The sequence below is a fragment of the Triturus cristatus genome, chromosome 2_1 (assembly GCF_964204655.1).
Source record: "Triturus cristatus chromosome 2_1, aTriCri1.1, whole genome shotgun sequence".
In the NCBI taxonomy this organism is placed as follows: domain Eukaryota; kingdom Metazoa; phylum Chordata; class Amphibia; order Caudata; family Salamandridae; genus Triturus; species Triturus cristatus.
In genome coordinates this window covers 595369465-595395150 of record NC_140581.1, presented here as the reverse complement: position 1 = coordinate 595395150, position 25686 = coordinate 595369465, and positions in this window count along the sequence as shown.

Here is a 25686-nt window from a genome sequence, read left to right as displayed (position 1 = left end):
GAAAATAGTTTCTTCTTTATTCGTAGTCTTGGTTAAAAGATAGGCACACAGCCAACGTGTTTCGTTCCCTTGTGCCTTGGAAACTTTGTCAGGGCGTACTACAGGTCTCTGGAGTATTCAAAAGGGACCTCAAATGAGGATGTCTAATCAGTGAATTAAAAAGATGATCAGTACGATAGCTGTTCCGTCTTTTACGAAGACGGAACAGCTATCGTACTGATCATCTTTTAGATTGCCTCATATAAATATTTCAGGTGGACTTTGACTTTTACTTGAACCCTGCAATATTTACGCAGTGGTACACGGAATACTAAACTGATATATATTAAGAATCATACGTTCTGATGCTTCTTGCATAAGATTATATTCTTGAATAATTCACTGATTAGACATCCTCATGTGAGGTCCCTTTTGAATACTCCAGAGAACTGTAGTACGCCCTGACGAAGTTCCCAAGGCACAAGGGAACGAAACGCGTTGGCTGTGTGCCTGTCTTTTAACCAAGACTACGAATAAAGAAGAAACTATGTTCTACTACAAGTGCCTTTTGCATGACTTGCGATAGAGTGCACCTTCCCTTTTTCTGTGGACTTCCTTATACACCGTTGTAGAAACAGCGCGTATTATACATAACTCAGCCCAGGCAGCTGAATTGATAGCACTGACTAGAGCTTGTGTGTTAGCCGAAGGAAAAAGGGAGAATGTGTACACTGATAGTCAGTATGCGTTTGGAGTGGCCCATAGTTTTGGCCGCCTGTGGAAGGAAAGAGGGGTTCTCACATCCCATGGCACTAAGATACAGCATGGCCAATTGGTAAATGACCTCCTTGAATCACTCACCTTGCCCACTCAGATAGCGATTGTGAAGTGTAGTGCACATAAGAAAATCACTGATGATGTAGGTCAAGGAAATGCTTTCGCAGACCACATAGCGAAAGAGACAGCTGGAGACACTACAAGCCACATGTATGTTGTGGGCTCTGCTAGATGGGTTGCACAAGGAGGGATGTGTGAGAATACTGTGGACAGTGTGAAAACGATCCAGGCAGAGGCCACAGAGAAAGAATTGAGTACGTGGAAAGAAAGTATAGGAAGATTGGATGTGACAGGGTGCTGGACAGACTTGTCAGAACATCAACGCTGGTTGTTACCAGATGCTTATGTACTCCCGGTAGTTACCATGGCACATGGTCCAGCCCATATTAGCGCTAAAGGTATATGCAAGCTTCTGGCTCCGGTATGGAAGAATGTAGGGATCCCTAAATGTGCAGACAATCTAGTTAAGCATCGTATTGTATGCTTGATACATAACCCGGGGAAGGGAACACCAACACCAGCAGGACACTTTGCTCCCCCAACTTACCCTTTTAAGGTTTTACAAATAGATTACATCCACATGGAACGATGTAACAATCTGAAGTACGTTCTTGTTGTGGTATGTGCCTTCTCCCGATGGGTAGAGGCCTCTTCCCTTAAAGATAATACTGCTCTATCCACGGCAAAAGTCCTTTTGAAGGAGTTTCTGCCAAGATTTGGGTTACCAAGGATTATTTGGAGTGAAAACCGAAATGAATTTGTGGGTCAGATCATGCAGAAAGTATATACAGGCCTTGGCATTCAGCAAAAATTCCACGCAGCAAACCATCCTCAGTCAGCAGGTTTGGTGGAATGCTATAATGGCACCCTTAAGCTTAAACTGGCGAAAATACAAGCCAGCACGGGTCTTGCCTGGCCTGATGCCTTGCCCTTGGCTCTCTTATCCACCAGAACAACCACCCATTCCGGTATGGGACTTAGTCCTTATGAGGTTGTCTTTGGACGCCCTGCAAATGTTTGGGGAGTCCCAAGGCCAAAGAAATACTCAGAGATAGAGCATCCATTGTTGATTGACTATTTACATGATCTAACCACTAAGTTACGTGTCCTTCACCAACAGGTACAAGATACTTTGCCCCAGGCTTCAAGGGATCCTGGTCACACCATACGGCCGGGAGACTGGGTCTGCGTCAAAAACCTGAGGTCAAAGAACTTGGAACCTCGCTGGAGAGAACCTCGTCAGGTGCTACTGACGACGCGTACTGCAGTAAAGATGTCGGCAAAAAGAACTGGGTACATGGGGTACATTGCAAGAAAGTGCCCCTACCATTGCCTTATGATCAATGGGTTCAAAAACGAATTAGTGACTCTGAAACCGGAAGAGTACCAAGATTTGGACTATTCAGCGATGCGCGCCTAGACTTTGCCGGAGCAGGACAAGACGACGACGAGGTCCTCCAGACATCTATACTACCGGCAGTGAAATTGGACACTACTAAACCACATCTCCTTTTCCAAGAACAAACTGTACCTGGTTCCCAGAGGTACGATTTGAGGCCCAGACTGAACAAAATACCTCAATAGTGCTTCATTGACTTTGTCTTTATCCCGATTTCCACATGATTGCAGGGCCGTGATCGTAAGTCTCAGAATTGTGACCCAAGATGTGGCTCTAGGCCTGTGGGACTTGTAGGAAAGTATAAAGAACTACAGACAATCACAGCTGAGTGAAGCAACCTCACGTCACAGGCAATATTTGGAGCTCAAAATGACTGTTAACAAGGGAATGGACAAAATACAAACAATAAGCACAAAGCATTGTAAATTATTGCATAATCATTTTATAGTGGTTTTAATAATATTGATTTTGATATGTATTATATTGTCTTGTATAGGATGGGGACTACACGTAGTTTTTACACAGCCTACTCCCAAAGTTACGGTTGAAATGCATACACATGGCACTCTACCACCTCATGTTGAGTCAAGAAGGAGTGAATTCCGCAACAACACATTTGTTTCCATGCTACACCAACATCAATTGGCCACTAATGCGACGAACTGTTGGGTTTGCGGTCTTCTGCCAAGTTCGGTGAATACTGGAATGCCATACATTACCCTTCCTTTTTCATTTAATGGCTCTTGTAGTGCATGGTGGGAATTGAGCGCCAGTTGGGTAATTTCTGGAGATGGGGATACTCGAGAAGTCAGGAGCTTGGGAGTACATCTATACCATTTATGTTGGCGGGACAGAAAAAGGATATATGGGACGGATAGTGAGAAGTCAGAATATGCTGATCGCCAAACCAAATCTACGGATTTGTATTTTCTGCCCTCTAATAGAACCTCTCGAAAAGGACAAACTTTTCTAGTGGTACCTGGACAAGCACCATTCTGTATTAGGAAAGGAGGGTTAGAATATAAAGGTACAAGCAATTGCCAACATATTGTGACATTGAATGGGACAGATTGGCCTCGCATGGTTCCCTCACGTAATACATACTTCGTGTGTGGAAATAAGGCCTACACTTCTCTACCTGGTAATTGGAGAGGCACCTGTTATATCGCTTGGTTGTTGCCCCCTACATATATAGCAGATGCCAAGCATCATTTACAGAACAGAGGGGTGGCTTCTGGCCAGGATACGTCAGGACAAGAAGTCGGGGATGTCTTGAAAGGACTCCTTCCATTCTGGGGCTCAATAGCCAACAGTAGAGACATAAGACAACTAATTTGAGTTGTAGAAGCCACTGTCAATGAAACAGCTGGAGCTTTGAGTAACATCACTGCAGAACTCGCTGCTGACCGCCTCGTCACGCTTCAGAACAGGATGGTATTAGATATCATCCTTGCTGACCGTGGGGGCGTATGCAGATTGATCGGATCTAGATGTTGCATTTTTATTCCAGACAACGCCCCTACAGTATACCAAGCCATCTCTAAGCTACATAAGATCGCTGAGTCTGTTCACCAGGATGAAGGAAATTGGTCTCTGATGGGATGGTTTGGGGGACTACTGTCTACATGGGGATGGAAGATTCTTACCTTTGTTGGAGCGACTTTGGCTATTCTCTTCTCATGTTGCCTTTGCCTACAATGTGGTCCAGCTGTATGCGGGCTCTGCGCCACCCTGTGTGTTCCAAATCTGGTGGCACAGAAGGCAGCGGACACAAAGGTAATGCTGCAACAACAGCTTGCAGATTTCATGGCTATTGAAGTCGATTCAGATTAACAACAGCCTCTGGCTTCTTTGCCTGAGTAATGGCAAAAGGAGGGACTGAGGAAATTCAAATACAGCCCCATCTTTGCTTGTAACACCATTACGCTGTTGCCCTCACTCAGGCCCCTTCAACCTTCATAGCGTTTCTTTCACGTTCTATACTGTTGCACATATTACACGACCTTTCCTATTTCCCCGAGCTAAGTCCATTCTGAGACCCGGCTCGAAGCAACTAATCCCCGAGATAACCATCTATTGACCCTTGGTGACGGTTCTCGGCCTCTCCAGTTGTTTTACGAATCACCATCTTCAACACACAAACACGTCCTGTCGTAAATTAATTTAACCAAGGAATGGCTTTGCCGCCTGACCTATAGGGTCAGGTAGAGAACACGACCTTAGGGAAGGAATTTCTATTACCCATTATCCTGTATCTTGTACAAGAGAATGTTTTCTTGTGGATGATTTGTATTTTTATTGCACATTGAGGGGGTTGTTGCTTTAGGGGATTCAAGCGCTACAAAAGACTGTGAGCCACGGATTGAAGTGGCAGTCTCCTGAGAACCTACCACGGATGTACTTCTAGGACAACTGTACCTAGCTGCAGCTAATAAATTGAAGTTCCTATGCCAGACAGAGTGTTCCGTGTCTCTGTAATTTGGAAGGCGAACTCAGAAGATTTCAGGCGTACCTTGCGCCGCCAGGCTTAATGAGCCCGGTTCTTCAGGGGGCCCCCAAGCTCCAGGGGGCCCCCTAAGCACAGCACTTCGGCGGGAGAGCTCCTGATTGGTTCCGTAGGAGGCCCCTGCCTGTACCTTACAGGGGGGCCTCCTCAATTATCGTTACACCACTGGAATTAGGGATTGTTTAACTCAGTGCATAGAGTTGGATATAGGCAGAAATACATTGCAGTCACTAGGATACACACACAAGAAGACGGTTTATCGCCGCTACAAATCAATAGCCCATATGTTGAGCATGCCGGAAGGACAGAGTTCCATAACTTAGAGATACACTTTATAACATGGAATGTGAGGGGACTAGGCAATCCACGTAAATGTAGACAAATCCTGGCCTACCTAGACAGGCATGGCGCCCATGTCGCAATGCTACAGGACACCCACCTTAATCCCAAAGGGCCCCACAGCTTCTCTGCCAGATGGGCGGCACACAGAAGATTCGCATCATATTCTACATATTCAAGAGGCACAGCAATCCTGGTAAAAAAAGCATACCGTACTTCCCGGAAGGGACGCTATAGAACCCACAGAGCCGCTTTAGCATCATGTGGGGCTGGTTGGTCTCTCAATCTGTTACAATGGTCAGATGCTATGGGCCCAATACTGATGACCCACTTTTCATCGCTACCTTATGGGTTAAAATCATGGCTATTGCTTCAACCTACATAATTTAGGGGGGGAGATTTTAACACAACTCCAGAGCCAGCACTGGATAGATCACACTTCCAGCCACATCTCTACACCAATACCCAACGGCAAGTCCAAGACATATTCACTGAACACTGCCTTTTGGATACTTAGCGCCATTTGCATCCGGGGCTGAGGGAGGGCACCCACTATAACTCGGCACATGCTACATGGTCGTGCTTAGATTACTGGGTGATATCCAGAGGGCTGAGACCGTGGCTTATGCTGGTTGTGCACCTTACGCACACATATTCAGACCACTCCCCAGTTATGATGACACTTACTCTGCTGGCCACATGTGCCCTTCACAAGGCCTGGCGCCTCAACCTCAACTCGAATTATGCTGGCAGAGTTTGGCAGCAAGCGGTTCAATGGCTAACTCAAACAACAAGAGGGAGAGCGGGCACCCCTGCCTCGTCCCTCTCGTGATGGGGAAGGGGGCTAAGCTTGCCCCGTTTATCAATACTCTGGCTAGCGGTTGTTGGTATAGCAGCTGTATCCAAGACAGAAACCTGTGTGGAATTTCTATTCTCTGGAGCACTCCAAATGGTAGTCCCATTCCACCGAGTCAAATGCTTTGGAAGCATCCAGAAACATGGCATCTGCTGCCAATGACGGGTTGATATCTTGCAATGTTGTGAATAGTGTTCTGAGATTATGCGAAGTGGCTCTTCCCGGTACAAACCCAGCTTGATCAGGTAATGCTAGTGTATTCATGAGTAGGCTTAATCTGTTGGAGAGTATTTTAGCCAGGAATTTTGCGTTACAGTTAATCATTGAGAGGGGTCTGTAAGATTCACACCTCGCAGCTGATTTTCCCGACTTAAGTAGGGAGATGATTACGGCCTGCATAGTGGGGGGGAGCATGCCCGATTCTTTGGCCTCCTCATACACTTTCTTTAAAATGGGCACTAAATGCTCTAAGTACGTCTTATAAAAGTCAGCCGGTAGGCCATCTGGCCTGGGAGCTCGGCCCGAGCGGAGTTGCATGATAGCTGCGTGAATCTCATCCCCTTCAATCTACATGGAGAGTAAGGCTCTCTGCACCTCCCCCAGCCAACCCAACGCAACCTGTTCAAGGTAGGACAGCAATGTAAGCTACTAGACACAGTGTTCCGCGCAGAGATGGGCCAGGAAGTATCCGAGTACTTCCAACATAACATGGCTACAGTCGATCAGATAGTAATGGTCTGGGAGGCCTTTTAAGTGACTATACAAGGGATTTGTATTGCCAAGGGTGGCGGAGAGTTAAAGGATTGGTGGGTATGGCATAGCCGCCTGGAGGGAGAGATTAAACAATTAGAACAGAACTCAGCCGCCGCAGCCCGCGGCAGAACAGGGAGCGCTAAGGGGCAAAATATCAGAATACCGAGATACAGAGGACAGGGAGTGCCTATTTCGGAGTGAATATATCAAAGCCAGATATGGGGAGGGGGAAAGACCAGGCTAGGCACTAGCTGACCAAATTCGCACCCCTCGCTTTACATGACAGAAATTCAGACACCGGAAGGCGAGACAGGCTGGGACACGCCAGATATCCTACAAACATTTCTAGCATATTACTCCTTGCTTTACACCACAAAACAACAATTACCGATTACATTGCTGTCCTACCTTGAACAGGTTGCGTTGGGTTGGCTGGGGGAGGTGCAGAGAGCCTTACTCTCCATGTAGATTGAAGGGGATGAGATTCACGCAGCTATCATGCAACTCCGCTCGGGCCGAGCTCCCAGGCCAGATGGCCTACCGGCTGACTTTTATAAGACGTACTTAGAGCATTTAGTGCCCATTTTAAAGAAAGTGTATGAGGAGGCCAAAGAATCGGGCATGCTCCCCCCCACTATGCAGGCCGTAATCATCTCCCTACTTAAGTCGGGAAAATCAGCTGCGAGGTGTGAATCTTACAGACCCCTCTCAATGATTAACTGTAACGCAAAATTCCTGGCTAAAATACTCTCCAACAGATTAAACCTACTCATGAATACACTAGCATTACCTGATCAAGCTGGGTTTGTACCGGGAAGAGCCACTTCGCATAATCTCAGAACACTATTCACAACATTGCAAGATATCAACCCGTCATTGGCAGCAGATGCCGTGTTTCTGGATGCTTCCAAAGCATTTGACTCGGTGGAATGGGACTACCATTTGGAGTGCTCCAGAGAATAGAAATTCCACACAGGTTTCTGTCTTGGATACAGCTGCTATACCAACAACCGCTAGCCAGAGTATTGATAAACGGGGCAAGCTTAGCCCCCTTCCCCATCACGAGAGGGACGAGGCAGGGGTGCCCGCTCTCCCTCTTGTTGTTTGAGTTAGCCATTGAACCGCTTGCTGCCAAACTCCGCCAGCATAATTCGAGTAGGCACTCCGATACCCTACCAGACATAACTTGATATCTCTATATGCAGATGACGTAACTCTATATGTACAAGATCTGCATGTTAGCCTTAACCCTATATTACGAGAAGTCTTAGCCTTTGGAAAACTCTCAGGAATAAAAATCAACTGAGAGAAAGTCCAGCTATTTCTGCTTACTGCCGCTACCCAACCCCACACAGTTGACTATCCCATTGAATGGTGCCTGAATGAGATAAAATACTTGGGGATCATCCTCACTAGAGATAAAAACAGAACTACTCGGGGCTAACTAAGGCTGCACGCTTGAACATTTAATGGATACCATTAAACTGCTCTACTTGTTTGTAAATATCCCCTTTAACCCAGGACGCACGTTCTGCAAGACATTGAAATCTCAAATGATAAGGCTCGCCTGGGGAGGCAAACAACTCAGATTGCATTGGGAGATATTGACTCTGCCCTTCACACTGGTTGGATTCGAAGAATCAGACTTCGAACAGTATTACCTCAGTGCGCAAGCACACTTCACGACATACTGGTTTACGCCTCCCCCATAAATGCCACACCTAGCAGTGGAACAATGCTATGTGGAGGAGACACAGTTGTGAGGATTCATAGCTGCTCATATCTGGGAGAGAGACCCGGATCCCACCACAGTCGCATGCAGTGTGTTGGCATGGCAAACAATTGCGAAGCGACTGGATACGTCAATGTTGTACTGGCCCTTGCTCCCTCTGGCTCTCTGATCTGGAAGTGACCCAAGAGTTGAGATGTCGCCAATTATTAAACAAAGTGGAATGTGTGAAGTGGGGAGATCTATATCTTGATGGGGTCTTCCGCAAAAAGGAGCAGTTTTTCCAAGGTGCCAGTTCCACGCCACTGGAGCTCTTTATGTACGTCAGACTGCAACAGAGTGTGAGAGTGATCACGCTGGAGTTCCCGATTGAGCCACCTACATTGCCATCACTACACTGTATACTATAGATCACTAATCCCTCCCATGTTCTGTCGCTCATATATCACAGCACACAAACAGCGACACATGGTACCCAGATTGGTTTCCGTCTGCACTGGGATGAAGAGTTGGGAGCGCCACTTAGCGAAAAGCAGTGGACATATTGCTGCCAGCAGACTGGCTGTGTTTCGGCCAACAGCTGGCTCCGCATTATTCATTTTAAATATATTATATTTATAGGCTATACTATACACCGGTTAAAATGCACAGGTTTCAGCTATCCAATAATGACGCCTGAGACCGATGTGGACAAGAGAGTGCAGGATTCCTACATGTAGCCTGGGAATGGGCCCCCATTAAAAATTACTGGAATCAGATCTTTGACGCTTTGGGTCAGATGACACTGGCCCCACTGCCATTGCCACCCATACTCGAGCTCCTGGTATACACAGCAGACGTCCTGGTTTCATATAGGAAATATGTGGTGCTGGGGCTGCTGCTGGAAAAACATAAAGTGTCATGCAAATGGGGTAGGGGGCGGGCTGCTAAGTTCAAAGAATGGATACAGGACTTAATATTTTGGCAGGTGCAAACATTGACATATGCAGAGCTGCTCCCTGTATCCTCCAGTCCAAAGGGCATATGGGACCCCCTACATAGCTACCTGATGTCTCACCCCAACATAAGAGATAGGCAAGGAGACGCAACTGGTGATAGGTGAGGGAATACTTCTCCTAGTACACGCCGAACATACTATACTGAGAGTTAGGGGGAACATTCACTATACATTTGAGTTATTGGGTTCTTGCAATGCGCTAATGTAGAGGAGGCACCTGTACCCATGATAAAACAGTGACCCACTATGTAACTTGAATATACTGCGTCTCTACCCTCTGTTCAATGATCTATGATGCTAACATGTACACATTTAAATATTGTCTAAGATTGTGATGTGTAATGTACTCTCTATAGGATGTAAGAAATGTTAACAGGATGCCTATGCCACTATGCCTGTAACTTGGTTTTGAAAAATGACAATAAAAACAGTTTAAAAAAAAAATAACCCAATGTTATGCTATGGGAGAGGTAGGCCTTGCATTAGTGATTAGAGATTTTTCGCTACCACGACATCTAAAACTTAGAAGTACATGTACAACTTTTTAAATACAATACAACCTGCCCTATCGACTGTTTAAAGCCTATCCTAGGGGTGACGTATATGCATCATGTTAGAACTGGGGGTCTCTAGTTGATCTGTGCTAAACTAGTGATGTTCACCAATCACTGTGAGTCAAGTGCAAACACAAGTTCAAATCCTCACCGCTGACCACCAGTGTTAGAACTGGGGATCTCTAGTTGGCAGAGGTAGGTACCTTTGACTTGCTTCTAGTCAGGGTAAGGGGGTACACACTGTTGATAACCCCTGCTCACCCCCTTGGTAGCTTGGCAAGAGCAGACAGGCTTATCCCCAAGGCAATGTGCAAAGTATTTGCACTAACACTCACAGTAACACAGTGAAACACCACCAATGTACACCACACAGGTTATTATAAAAATATAAATATCTTTATCTAGTTTAGGTCAGATCAAAAAAGTCCAAAAATGCACATACATAAATAATACTCTCTTTAAACAATATTCCTGATAGGTTTCCTTTAGCAAAAACAAACTGGTAGGTCTCTGTTGTCAAAGTTCACTTTTGTAATGCTTTTAGCGATAAAAGAAAGTTCAGCTGTAGTCCCAGTCTCGTAGCAAAAAAAAGTACCTGCTCGCAAGGTTCCCCTCGTGATTCACAAGTACTTGTGGGCTCAATTGGCTGGGGCATCTCTTGTGAGCGCATCGGGATCGAGTAAATGGCGGTACCAGAGGCTTGGGAGAACTTGCACAGTCAATAGAACTAAAATCACTGCCCCAATGTGGAGGAATAATCACTGCACTTTGACTAAAAGTGGGCGCTCCCCACTGCACTTCCAAACTCCCCTTTTCACCATACGCGAGTGCGCGTCGTGGCTGCCACCATTTAAAATCAGCCTGTGGAATGGCTACTCGAATCCGATTACCTTTAGGTTGCGGAAAAGGGTCTCTGTTGTCTGCACCGGCCCGGGTCAAGCAGCTTCCTCCCTTGACTGCTCCCCGGCTTCAGGTACGGCGTTCGGCGGTGGCAGGGAGAAGTGCGGAGGCCCTGTTGCTACGAGACGCCCCACGCCTCCTCCACTCTCAGTGTGGCTTCCGCCGGTCGAGCCCCTCAGTTGCCAAGCAACGACCGCGGTTGGGTCCAGTCCCAACGCGGCAGGCGCCTGACGTCAGGGGCACGGCGAGGCAGCACTTGGGAGACTCCCAGGCCAGCGGCAGTGATTCCCTATCTCGGCCCTTCTCCTTCCTTCTCGGTGCCTGGCCGGCAGCGGTGATCTTGGCGCCCTTGATGATGGCCTCGGGTAGTGCAATGGTACGCACTCTTGAGCACCGAATTAGTGATGCACGAGGCCCAGCAGACCTCACGCTGCGTCCCACAGCGTGCCGACACGCACACTGAAGCACTTAACACATGTCAGGCAGGGCAAGAAGGGCAAAAAGCTCACGAGTGCGCAGCCACACGCACTAGGATTTCACAAACGGATTCCTTCTGCAAATGTTGTGTCCCTGAGTTGCAAACAGGAGGCCAGCTCTCCTCGGGCCCTTGGAGACTCTTATTCCTGGACACAGCACACAGCAACGTCCTACCTTCAAGCAGGTGGGGGAAGCACAGCACACAGCAAAGTCCCCTGTCCCCTTCCTCAGTAGTAACAGCAAACTATAGGTCAGCCCCAGAACACACAGCAGGGGCAGTCTTCCTTTCCAGTCTCTTCAGCTGATCTTCTTTGGCAGGGATTCCTCTTGTTGGCAAAAGTAGTCTAATTTACAGGGGTTTCAGGTCTTATTCTTATACCCCAAAAATCTTTGTTCTCCATGTGTGAGGAGTCCTGGACCCAGTCCAAACCAGTTCTGGGTGCACTCCGCTAGTGCACAACTTCTTCCTTTGTGAGTGTGGGCCAGGGCCATTAGACACACCGCAGGAGGTGGAGCCAGCATTGTGGAAGGCAGGTACAGCCTTATTCAGACCCAGGTGCTACTCCTCCCACCACTCCAAATGCAGATAGGTCTATTCAGCCTACTGCTGACTCACCCAGCCTCCTGCAGCCACCCCCAGCCCCTGTCACTCACAAACCAGACAGTCAATCCACAAACAGGCAGAGGCACACAGAAAGGTTGAACAAGAAAATAGTCACTTTCTAAAAGTGCTATTTTCAAACACAGAATTTAAAAACTATTCTTCCTAAAAGGTGTGTTTTTACATTCTGAGTTCAGGGATACCAGACTTTATATGTCTATCTTGCCGCTATGAGAAAATGTGTAGATAAACATGTTACACAGCATTCCCCATTCTATCCTATGGGCAAGATAGCCTTTAAATAGTGAAAAACGAAAATGGTTGAATTTCACTATCAGGACATGTTACCCACACTAGTACATGTCCTACCTTTTACATACACTGCACCCTGCCCGGGGGGGGCGGTACCTTGGGATTACCATAGGGGTGTCTAATATGTAAGAACAGGGAAGGGTCAGGACTGGCAAGTGTGTACACTGCAGAAACCAAAGGAAATGATGGACGGATTGTTGAACATTGCAAGCACTCACCCCCAGTCAACTGATCTGGGTACACTGGCCAGGACAACATGGCAGTTAGCAACTGCCCACAGGCACTGCAATGGCAGGCCTGAGACACCATTTTAGGGCTACTCCTGTGTGTGGCACAATCAGTGCTGCAGGCCCACTAGTAGCATTTGAATCACCAGCCCTGGCACACTCAGTGCACTTTACTAGGAACCTACTGGTAAAACAAATATGCCAATCATGGACAACCACAGGTCAGGAAAAACAAAGCAGGAAGGAGCAAAAAGTTTGGGGATAACCCTGCAAAAAGGGCCATTTCCAACATATTAAAAAGGAAAGTTTAGGCCTGGTAAAAGTTTTATTTTGCCAGGTCAAAATGGAAGTTTAAAACTGCACACACCATCTGCAATGGCAGGCTTGAGACATGTTTTAAGGGCTACTTAAATGGGTGTCTCAATAAGAACTGCAGATCCACAAATTGCATTTAATTTACATACCCTTGGTCCATTTAATACACTTCACTAGGGACTTACAAGTATATTAAATGTGCAATAGGATGTAAGCCAGTTTTACCATGTTTACAGGAGTAGGCGCGATCACTTTATCGCTGGTTAGCAGTGGTAAAGTACACAGAGTCCTACAAACCTACAAATCGGTCTCAGAAAACATGAGGAGTGAAGGCAAAAGGATTGAGGGTGATCCTGCAGAAAGGTTAAGGTCCAACAGAATATGTTTTGATTCCTCAATCCTACTGAAACTAAATGTTTCTGGTCTAAATGTAGACTTTGAAATAGCTATGTGTAAATCTGCATGATTCCATTAGGACATATATTTGATCCTCAGCAGATACTTTTATTTATCTGAGTTGATAAATTGAGCCCCATTGGGTTAAATAATAACAACTTGTACTATTTAAATACCAAGCTATAATTCACTTTGCTAACTTCATTATATTCAGGATCATTTTTATTTAGGGCTGCTAACAATTCTAATTGTCTGGGGTGTTTTGACGAATGATGCTTGCTTTATCATGTAAAGAAGGCCAATGTCTATTATTCTAAATAGGTTTTATGTCAGAATATCATACACAGGAGTGTCATCTGACATAAATATTATTTCCTAAATTTGGTTTACAAAACTCTTATCCCGTTGGGTGTAGATTTTCAGTTGTTAACTCCAATGGGGCGATATTTTTGTACACAATGTTTAAGATATGATATTATGACAGGTGCTAACAATGATCTACTGGGACCAAACCTCTATGTATCTTCAGAATTTTATTTGTACATTAGGTGAGTGAGTGAGTGAGTGAGTGAGTGAGTGAGTGAGTGAGTGAGTGAGTGAGTGAGTGAGTGAGTGAGTGAGTGAATGAGTGAGCGAGTGAGCGAGTGAGTGAGTGAGAAAACTATTAGTTACTGAATATATCTATATAGTGCTTCTAACAAATAGAGTTGCTTGAGGTATTTTGGTGACTACCAATGACTGTATTAAGCTATGTGGGCCTGGATCTATGGTGCACCAGGTGGAGGGAAACTCATCATTTTACCTACCTGGGGTTGATCCTATGTGTACCATTTCGCTGGGTAATAACAATACACGTGCCAAGAAATACTTACATTTTTAGAACGTTCAATAAATAGTCAAGCTTTATATATGTGTGTTACATTGTATTCCAGCTGTAATGTATTTTGTTAGACATTCCTTGTTGGTTTATTTTTTTCTTGTCTACACATCAGTAAATATTTTCAAAAGGGAAATGTTGAATTTTAGGAAAAACTCATGCAAAATTGTCCAACGAAGTAAAAATCTCCAAACAGTCAAGACTAAGTTCAAAATCAACATATTCAAAATAAGTATTCTAATCGCAAATGAATGAAATTAAATAAGGAAAAATGTTGAAGAGATACAAATAAAGATGAAATGGGGGTGATACCTTACTTAAAGTAACACTAAAAGTGGATACTTTAAAAAAGACAGAATTGAAACAGAAAATAGAGAAACTACCGGACTGACTTTTATTTCTTTATGAGTAGATTCTCTATTCAGAAGTTATTATACCACAAAAATGATTGCTAAAAGCACTAAGCATTTCTGAAAGAAGGAAAACTATAAGTTAGACTTAGAGGACTACAATAGTAATTTAAAAGCAATATGTAGGAAGTTGCACAACGCAATTGGGTTCTGGCTAAAAAGAGAATGGTGCGAAAGACAAAGCTCATAACTCAAAGACGTTCAACGAAGTACTTGATGTGAATGGACATCATGGTGTGTAATCAGAATGAAGAAATTACTGTTTCCTGTCTTTTAAACTTTCAGATTTCTTTTGTGATGTTTACATGAAAATGTTGAAAAGAAATACAATGTTCTCTGGATAAAGAGAAACGCATCCCTAAAATGCACAGAGGTTTGATTCATGTGAGTGATTCGTTTAACTTTTGGCTTGAAAAGAGTGAAACAATAAGCCACACACCAAACATTACTGATTTGTATATGCATTTTGTTTTTTGAACACTTTATTTATTCATTTATTTATTTATAGTTTTTGATTGAGAGCGGGATTACCAGAAAGGTGTCCTGGTGCTGGTAATAGAAATTGAGAGCCCATCCTGCTTAACCCATCAGTGGTTAAAATGCCATGGAGGTTAATTTACAAGCCCCTTGCACTGCTAGTACGTCACGTTGCAAGACACACCGGCGGCGAACCTGCTGCCTGATAGTTACAAGGACACGTAAAGCCACCCTGCGTGGCTTTATGTGTTCCCTTTAAATATTGCCCCTTCTTACACAACAAGGGGCGTGACATGGGTGTTGCTGTGGGTGTTCCCACGCAACACCCATGTATTCTGATGCATTTCCAGATTTATGAGAAATTGTAAACCTGGAAATGCGTCAGAATGCTACGGCGTAGCGAGACGCAACGAGGAGAAAAGGCTACCTTTCTACGCATTCTGCAGCATGCATGGAAAGAGGAAATCACCTCAATTGATTGTTTTTGTGCAGGAAGGTGTCCCTTCCTTCACAAAAACAATCTCCTCAAGACTTAGGCATCCTTGCACCATGGTGCAAGGGTGCCTGCACCGGCGCATGGCAGCCGATTGTGCGCCAGCGCAGGGGAAAGCACAGGGATGCGACATATTGTTGTAAATACGTCGCATCCCTTTGCTTTGATAGTGACTCAGTGCGATGCAGCCAAATGGCTTGCGGCACACACTGCGTCCCTTTCATTGTAAATATGGCTCCATGTCTTTAGTTGTTTTATGAAAGCCAAGAAGTTTAAAAGCAGTCTTAATTCTAAGAGGAAAAAGCTCCAGGCATCACCATCGGATAGGGAAGGCTTTGCCCGCCTTGCCCCCATTCTTTACTCATTTAGAAGAAAGCTGAGGAGGAACGCAGGATATGTTTAGGCAAATACCAAGCAAACAATCATAGGGTGAATAAAGCACCTTGAAACACATGCACAAGCTTTTAAAAAGAGCATGCTTGTACACAGGGAGACAGTGCAATCGCGTCAGCGTCCTGTCAACTTTAGCTGAAGACGAGCTGCTGCATTCTGCTCCAGTTGCAAGTGATAGATAGTTTAAGCAGGGAGTCCTACATATAGCGCCTTTGCATAATGAAGCTGGTAGCCCATCATCAGCTAGTGCGTCTTCTCAGATATCGGTGGAAGGATTTTTTAAGACCTTTAGGTGAAAGAAGCTGGACGCTATAACTTTTGTGGTCTCCTCCCTAAAAGAGAGCTCGTTGTCAAACATTACAGCCAGTTTTTTCACCATCCTAGCAGGTAGTGGACATGGGCCTAAGGGATTTGACCACCCAGTGAGCACATTGAAAATTAATAATTTGGGAACACTTGAACAAACATGAGTATGGAAATAAAGCGTTTATTTAGCTACTATAAAAAAAAGGTTTTGGCAATTTAAACATTATTGGAAGTATTCCCAATATATGTACAGGCCTCACATCCACCAAGCAAAAATCATTATCCTAATACCAAAGAGTGGGTGAAAAATGGTCCTGATAAAGGGTCGTCACCGCCCAGGTCCTTGTTGTTCTCCCAAATTGTGACGGAAAAGAGTAAAAGAAGATTTCAGCTTGAACTGGAGCAGCTGCTAAAGGCCACCTGGCGATACCTAGGTCTGCAGACCCTGGAACTGAGGGCTCAATGGGGAGGCAGACGAGTCAGTGCCTCCCGGCTGGAAGGGTGTGGAGTGGCAGGTGTTACTGCAGGCTGTGAATGACGCGTCCCTTCTGAAATATCCTTCCTCATTGTGGCATCAGGTTGCTGGGGGCTATGGCCCGAAGGAGAAGAACTCCAGCTGCAGGTCCGCAAGTCTGGCATGTCCTATCACATTACACCGAATTGAAAGCGCCCCCGACGGAGGGCTCCTAACACCCGGTTCCGTCCTGGCAGTTTGTCTCTCATCTCTAAGAAGCAAGAAAGCTCCTATCAATGAATATCTTGTTCACTTCAGGGATCACTGGCACTCTTCTTGGAGAGACAGTCTGATATCACCCATCCCATGAATGGTGGTCCAACCCTTGCCTCGTTTCCCTTATGATGAAAGTATTTATGTTTATATCTAGGTATCAAGAGACTTAGCACTCGGTCAAGACAGCCTCAAGGTAGAGGCTAAGTTAGATGGGTAGCCTACGAGAGACATAACAGATGGGAGCTGTGTGCATCTTCCTTCCCCAGAGGACAACCTCTTCGTATCAGTACTTCATTTTACCTCTCCAGGTGTGCCACGTGCCGGGGATGAAGATCCGAGGAGCAGCTATGTCTCTCTGTCTTCTGAAGTGTGTTGGTCCTAGGATCCTAAATACAAATGGCGAGGACGTGCCCCCTTGCCTACCTGCCAAGCCCAATGTTAGTGTTGGCTAATTATTTAAACCCCTGGGGGTGTCAGAGGCCAAGGTGAATTTCAGTCTTGGTTGTGGAGCACTCTGCCCTCCACCCCTATAAATAATTAGGTCTGCTTTTGCAGGGTGGTATCTGATGGTTGTCTGAGGGTGTGCAGTGAATCAGTCATAGCTCCTACAGCAGAGTTGTGTGTCTGATAAAGTAGTGTGAGTGGCCTCTGGCCTACCCAAGCGACCTGTGTCCAATGGTGCTCGAAATGGTTTCCACAGAGGGTCCTGGTGACCGAGGGGTGGAAGAAGAGAGCCTCGATGAGGTTTCTAGTGGCCCCGCAATGTTACTTGAAAATGGGGGAGGAGGAGGAGGAAGCAGTAAGCCAGTAGGGCAAGTGAAAGCTGGGCAATGGCTGCCCACGCCATACCGGTGTCTGCGTGACTCTTCCCCAAGAAGGGGAAAGTTCTGTGAGGCCTGCCCACCCCTTTCAGTCATGGAGGGTATGGGCACACTAAAATAAGCTGGATGTGCCATTACTGGGTTGCAGCAAAGAGTGATAGTCAAAGCCATATAGATACATAGCTCCTTCCTCACAAGTGCATGTGACAAGTCAGCGAAAGGGGGTCCTGCGGGAAAACTTGCAGGTGTGTAGTGACATAGGGCTACAGTGGGACTAGGTCCTGTAAGGGACCAGACCTTTCTGATCTGTGCACTGGTATATAGGGTTGTCCCAGTCAAATAAGAAAATACTGGTTTGGGAAATGCGCATATGGTTTCTAGGTTCCTGAGTATGGTTGCTAGGTTCCTGAGTATGGTTGATAGGTTCATGGGTATGGTTGATAGGTTCCTGAGTACGGTTGATAGGTTCATGGGTATGGTTGCTAGGTTCCTGAGTATGGTTGCTAGGTTCCTGAGTATGGTTGATAGGTTCCTGAGTACGGTTGATAGGTTCATGGGTATGGTTGATAGGTTCCTGAGTATGGTTGCTAGGTTCCTGAGTATGGTTGCTAGGTTCCTGAGTATGGTTGCTAGGTTCCCGAGTATGGTTGATAGGTTCCTGAGTACGGTTGATAGGTTCATGGGTATGGTTGATAGGTTCCTGAGTATGGTTGCTAGGTTCCTGAGTATGGTTGATAGGTTCCTGAGTATGGTTGCTAGGTTCCTGAGTATGGTTGCTAGGTTCCCGAGTATGGTTGATAGGTTCATGGGTAAGGTTGATAGGTTCCTGAGTATGGTTGCTAGGTTCCTGAGTATGGTTGCTAGGTTCCTGAGTACGGTTGATAGGTTCCCGAGTATGGTTGATAGGTTCATGGGTATGGTTGATAGGTTCCTGAGTATGGTTGCTAGGTTCCTGAGTATGGTTGCTAGGTTCCTGAGTATGGTTGCTAGGTTCCTGAGTATGGTTGATAGGTTCCTGAGTACGGTTGATAGGTTCATGGCTATGGTTGATAGGTTCCTGAGTACGGTTGATAGGTTCATGGGTATGGTTGATAGGTTCCTGAGTATGGTTGCTAGGTTCCTGAGTATGGTTGCTAGGTTCCCGAGTATGGTTGATAGGTTCATGGGTAAGGTTGATAGGTTCCTGAGTATGGTTGCTAGGTTCCTGAGTATGGTTGCTAGGTTCCTGAGTACGGTTGATAGGTTCCCGAGTATGGTTGATAGGTTCATGGGTATGGTTGATAGGTTCCTGAGTATGGTTGCTAGGTTCCTGAGTATGGTTGCTAGGTTCCTGAGTATGGTTGCTAGGTTCCTGAGTATGGTTGATAGGTTCCTGAGTACGGTTGATAGGTTCATGGCTATGGTTGATAGGTTCCTGAGTACGGTTGATAGGTTCATGGGTATGGTTGATAGGTTCCTGAGTATGGTTGCTAGGTTCCTGAGTATGGTTGATAGGTTCCTGAGTACGGTTGATAGGTTCCTGAGTACGGTTGCTAGGTTCATTGGTATGGTTGATAGGTTCCTGAGTATGGTTGCTAGGTTCCTGAGTATGGTTGATAGGTTCCTGAGTACGGTTGATAGGTTCATGGCTATGGTTGATAGGTTCCTGAGTAGGGTTGATAGGTTCATGGGTATGGTTGCTAGGTTCCTGAGTATGGTTGCTAGGTTCCTGAGTATGGTTGCTAGGTTCCTGAGTATGGTTGATAGGTTCCTGAGTACGGTTGATAGGTTCATGGGTATGGTTGATAGGTTCCTGAGTATGGTTGCTAGGTTCCTGAGTATGGTTGCTAGGTTCCTGAGTATGGTTGATAGGTTCCTGAGTACGGTTGATAGGTTCATGGGTATGGTTGATAGGTTCCTGAGTATGGTTGCTAGGTTCCTGAGTATGGTTGCTAGGTTCCTGAGTATGGTTGATAGGTTCCTGAGTACGGTTGATAGGTTCATGGGTATGGTTGATAGGTTCCTGAGTATGGTTGCTAGGTTCCTGAGTATGGTTGCTAGGTTCCCGAGTATGGTTGCTAGGTTCCTGAGTTCAATTGATAGGTTCATGGGTAAGGTTGCTAGGTTCCTGAGTAGGGTTGCTAGGTTCCCGAGTATACCGTGTTAGGAAACGGGCCTTTTTAGGAAGAGTGCCATTTGAGAACAAATATATCAGAACAGTGAGAAGCAATGACAAACTAGGCCTCTCTGCTGGCTGAATAGCAGAAGGTAATTAAGGTCACATCTGCAAACATGTGTCACTTAAAAAGGCCCGGATTACCTCTAAAGCCATCCGTAATGTACATGTATAAATGAGCAAATTAAAGTCTGTTTAACCAGGTGAATAGAGGCATTAAAAAGTGCCAGACTCGCATTGTTTGCTTCGTCTTCCTCCACTTCACATGCAAAAGCAAACACCAGCACTGTTCTTTCCTGAGAGTGACGTGCACCACCCCCTGCAATCATCCGAAAGACGTGACAACAGCTGTCTGAGTCACACTTTCTTCCTGTCCAGCTGAGCCATCGCTGCCTGATCTAGAAATGCACGTCACACAGGTCGGTGCTGCCTGGAACACGCGGCCATTGCACAACTCGAGTAAACTCTCTGCCCTGCCACAGCTTAGATTAACTGCGAAGAGCTCAGGAAACCGGCGATCACTCACAGCCAGTCTCCCGGAGCTCCGAAGCGTCCGCCCAGTTGCCTAGCAAAGAGCCTGGGCGCTGGCAGCCACTCTGTAATGTTCTTTACACACTCCTTAATGTCTCCGGGCTGACACAAATGAAAAGCGTTTGTAGTGGCCTTGTGTGTTTGTGTGTGTGTGGCTGCGTTACCTTGTGGCGAGTGCTGTAATACCAACGCACTTTTTAAAGAGCCGGCGTGTCCAGCCCTTGTTATTTTGTAGTGCAGAATAAAATCCGCGTTCATTAGAAACCGAAGGTCAGAGGGCCGGCATTCCGGAAAACATGCCCTGTAATACGAGAGCTTGTACTTCACAAACCCGGAATCAGACGACACATCTTTAAAGTGTTTAAAAGCAAGTATAACTACTTGGTGCCGACTATGCTATCCTACTGTTCATGGTTTAAAACAGCAATAACAGGCTCTGCGTGTGTATTTATTTATGTTGTACTTTTAATTTTCTGGAGTGAGGCCAGGGCCCACTGGCCGCTTTGCATAGCGATTAGGAAAGCATAAGAATAATCTGTTACAACACTGACCCGCGCTAATATATACAAAAGAAATCTACAAAAGAGGACAAGGAACTTAATGTTAGGCAACGATAAGATGTTTAAACAAGCATTGGCATAGCCAATAGGTCTCGCTTTTGGGACCTTATAAGTATTTAGTTATGCAGCACAATATCCTTGGTGCAACAACATCAACTGTTGCATGGCTAAAAACGTATAAGGTCCCAAAGGCGAGACCTATTGGCTATGCCAATGCTTGTTATATTTGTAAGGGGCGAGCAGTTTCCCAGTAATAACGGTTTAAAACAACGACAAAACATGAATAGGCCCTGACAAACCAAAAGGGCTGCCAGCCAACGACAGACCTAGTATTGTCTATAAAATGCAGCCAGCAGTGAAAACGAAGCTAAGCATTTACTTTGTTGGTTTTCTGCAGCTCGATCCGCTTCGCCAGCAGAGGTACACACTGTGAGCTCCTAAAGCGCTCTACCGAGTTGCCTGACTCGTGAATGAAACCAGCCCTTCACGGCTTTGAAGTCATTTGCACTAGGGCATAGAGGAGAGAGGTAGATGGTTTTGCAATGCAATAGGTCTGGCATTTACGCGAGTTTGAGCCATTCGCATTGTAAATGACAACGGCTTTTATTTATGTTTTGGTTTTTAAAACATAAATTAAAGACATTGTTATTGTCAATGCCAATAGCTTAAACTCGCCTAAATGCGAGACCTGTTGCATTGCAAATGCTTGTTTCCCAGAGAGAGAGCACGCTCTACACCTGCACTCATCTGACCGCACTGTGCAGTGCCAGCCTTCTCTTATTCCTGTAAGCCTCGTGAGGCACTTTCAAGTATGTACTGATTGTGGAGAGCGACGGGGTGTGTGATTGATGTGTCCTGCACTGTCGAAAATACAGATTTATGCCGTGGGACATGTAATCAGCCCCCTTTGCTGGTTTTGTTCAGTAGGGTTTGAACCAGCTCTGGCGTCGCCTGCTGTCTGCTCCAAATGTGCAGACAGCACGACCATCCCCAGGCTGCACAATCCACAGCCGGAAAGAATGCACCGTTCCCTGTCACATGTTTACATTGTTTGAGTTTTGAATCCCAAAACCTATGGCAGACCTTCTGTTTCCCTACAGAAAAACCCAGGGGGGAGCGGCGCGAAGGCAGAAGCTTTCTAATGCCGGACAGATACGGGCATGTCCGCTCTGTCTCTTGCAGCATCTCTTGCAGCACCCCCAGTTCCTCCCCGCCTCTCCTGCTGCACTTGAGGTCACAGGTGACGGGGGTGCAAACAAAATAAAGAGCCCTGCTTGGGACAAGTCCGGATTGATGGCTCACGCTGGGCGCCCTCTGTAAATGTCAGGAGAAAAGAAGAGGGGCGAGGTCCTCTGTCTGAGAGCGCAGCCAGCAGTGTGATGAGCTGGGGATGAGACCCCGAAACAGAAAGGTCTGCTCACAGTGGCGTTAACTCGACAAAGGCCCCCCTAGGCCAAGGAGGGCACCTCACAGGAATATACAGTCCCTGATGTTACACGAAACAAGAAAGTCAAACATAAAGTGTGGTGCTCGTGGAAGGGGCGCCGTGCTGAAAATGAAAGTATGTTTGTTTATGATATTAAAAATAGAGGTTGGCAAGCTGCGCCGTGTTGAACAAAGGCGCGCTACCATACTTGAAGATTAAGTGCGGCGTGCCACACCGCAACAATTACAACAAGGGAAATTATGCTGTTTATTGACGTGACTAACAAGGCCAAGTGGAGCACGCGCTAGCGAGCAGCAGGCCGAAGTGGGTGCCTGCTTGTGCCCCAGGGGGACTGCTGAGTGTGAGTGGTGCACGCCCACTTGCGAGCAGCAGGCAATGTGTTTCCAATTATTCGGTGTCTTTAAATCTGCACTACTAGTGATATTGAGTTAGGTAGAGAAATAGGATGTGCCATTATAAAAGCAGAAAACTAATTTAATGGGAAATGAGCTGCCGAGAAGAGTCAGGCGCGCTAAAAGTTAACATTTTAAAAAAGCATTGGACGCACGGCCGTGAAAGTGACGCGGCCGCGCAAGTGAGCGCGGGCTGTAAGGGTGCCCGCAAGGTGTCGCCTGTGCTCATAAGCACGCGCCCGCAGGCGTAACCGCACGCTCGAGGCCACAAGCCAAAGCATGTGGTGGCATTTTTAAATGCCCACTCACTAAATGTCTCGCCAAAGCAGCGCATGCGCTGGCTGAGGCGAGACCTAAAAAAGAGGCACGTCTGGTGAGGGGTGTGCGCGCACCATGACGAGAGAGGAAAGCCAGATGGCGCCTCTGCTCGTCATTGTGCGTGTAACCACACGCTCTATGCCACCAAAAAAAGCTGTGGCCGGATTTCAAAAACTCCACTCCTAAATGTCTCGCCAGAGCAGCACATGCGCTGGCTCAGGCGAGACCTAAAAAGGGGAGAGGAGTTGGCCTAAAGGCTAGGGCGGTCGACGTCGAATCTGGGGAACAGGGTGCGAGTCTCGGCAATGACGCTGAACATCCTGTGATTCAGGGCAAATCACTTAATCTCCCTGTGCTTAACAAAAATGAATGTGTCCTTGTGTAACGCAACTGGTGCTATGTAAAGCGCTCTGATACCCGATACCTTGGGGTCAAGTTCACACTATATAAAACTCTGTAAAAAGAAAAAAAAAACATAATGGGGTGCCGCCGAGGTCTTTGCCAGGGCCGGTTTTCGGCCGATTTTGTTACAGGGCCGATTTTGCAGCTATTCTTCAAAAACGGCCCTGTAACAAAAACGGCCCCCACCCGTGCGGCGCACCGGGGGATTGCCTGGTGCCCGCTACCGCGAGTTCGGCCCTGAGTTTATGTACAGAATAGTAACCAGATGTAACTATTCGTATGCAAGTGAACTGGCTCTCTGCCTGTATGAGGATAAGACACACACAGAACTGCGTGTGACCACTTTTGATCATAAATGACTTGGTGGCACAATGACAAAAGTACGGACCTTTAAGACAATCCGACGGGTATAAGTCAATAGTGTAGACCGTGACAATGGGTAGGTCATGACGTCACAACAATTCCCTTGCACTATGTGATAGACACCTCTGTGAGTAGAGCAATGGATTAGGTCTAAACATTCCCAGAGTGTTTGTATCCCCCTTTTTGAAGCGACCAGCCTGTGAGATGGCAAGCGTCTCCATATAAGCTTTTGTTAAATTAGCAATGTAAGTTGCCCTGCCCTTATCACACTTACTGACACAAAAAGATACCTTGGTTCAGCATGTGCTAATGTGCCTAAGCAATGTTTGCAATTCTATAAGGTTAAAAATAAGTTTATTCATTCTGATCTTTCACTCTGGTGCTCATGTAAGTGAGGCAAATGTATAGACAATGATTCAGCATCAGACAAGTCTATTATGAGGATCGTTTCCAGTTTCACATCAAGTATTATGCCTCTGTAAACTGTCACAATTAAGTGTTTTCATTGACATGGAATTCCTGCATCATAGTAAAGATCAGTGAACATTGTTGGACGCTAACATTCAGAGCTTCTCTATGTTTTTTCACAGTCTGCTAGCAATTATTCATCTGGGGATGTGGGTCAGTCTCGCAAATTGAAACAAGCATTGGCCGCGCGGCCGTGAAAATGACACAGCCGCGCGGCCCGCGAAAGTGAAAGTGATCACGGACGCGATCAAGCACGGCGGAGGTAGACATGGCGGCTGCGCGCGTGCACGCTCGCGTGCACGCAGGCCACGGGCAACATTTGGAAAACCCACATACAAAATGTCTCGGCCAGACCAGCGCATGCGCTGGATCAGGCGAGACCTAAAAAATGACAAACACTATTTTTGAAAGGCTACATCATATGAGGACACGACAACCTAAGGAGAGTGAATTATAGGCTAAAACTCAATTTTCAGAGTTTAATATACATTAACACAGGTACTATTTCTCAAGAATATATCAGGAGTCAGCGGCGGCTCCTCTACTATGGCGGAGTAATGTCGCCCCACTGCCCGCAGGGGTAAACGAATAAAAATGGATCCAAATGTTGATCATTTTATTTTTCGTCCTGTGGCTGAGTCTTGGGGGGCGGGGCCACAGCACTGCAGCAGGGGGAGGAGGAGTGGTGGGGACGATGGTTTGGCCGGCCGTCTTAGGATGGCCAAACCGTCAGGCGCACTGACATCTCTCCAACCCAGCTGCGTTGCTGGGTGGATAGACTAGCAGGGAAACGCTCCCAGTTCCCCACGGAGTACAAAACAAGCTGGTTCCGCCCAATCCTGACCCAGCTCTTGAAGGAGCTGGGTTCTATGCTTTAGATCTGCTCTGGAACCTCAGGTCGATGGTACTTTTGTCAGCATGAAAGCATGGAGGGGAGAGAAATCGTTAGTCAATCAATCACTTCAGTTCCAATTTACCATGACTCCTAAGAATCACAGACTCCCATTTAAGTTTAGTTACTTTATTACAAAGCCAAGAACAGCTGGACATACAGGCACCTCAAGGTGAGGTTGTAGAAATATATCGGAACTAATACAAAGCCAAATCTACGGATGAAGTTATGGCAGTGCAACATGCACAGGATGATCAGTTCGAGAATCAGGATACAAAAGATAACTCAGCAGATATCGAGATTCCCCTTCATTGGAAGTTTGTGGATATAAAGCATTAATCTGTCCCTACACTACCACTAGCGTGACATGCCTACATAGCATTTCCCACGTGAAGATCCATTAAGGTGTCAGCGTGTGAAGTCTTCCTAAGAAGTTTCTTCACCATAGATGGGTCTGGTAGCATAAAGCTACAG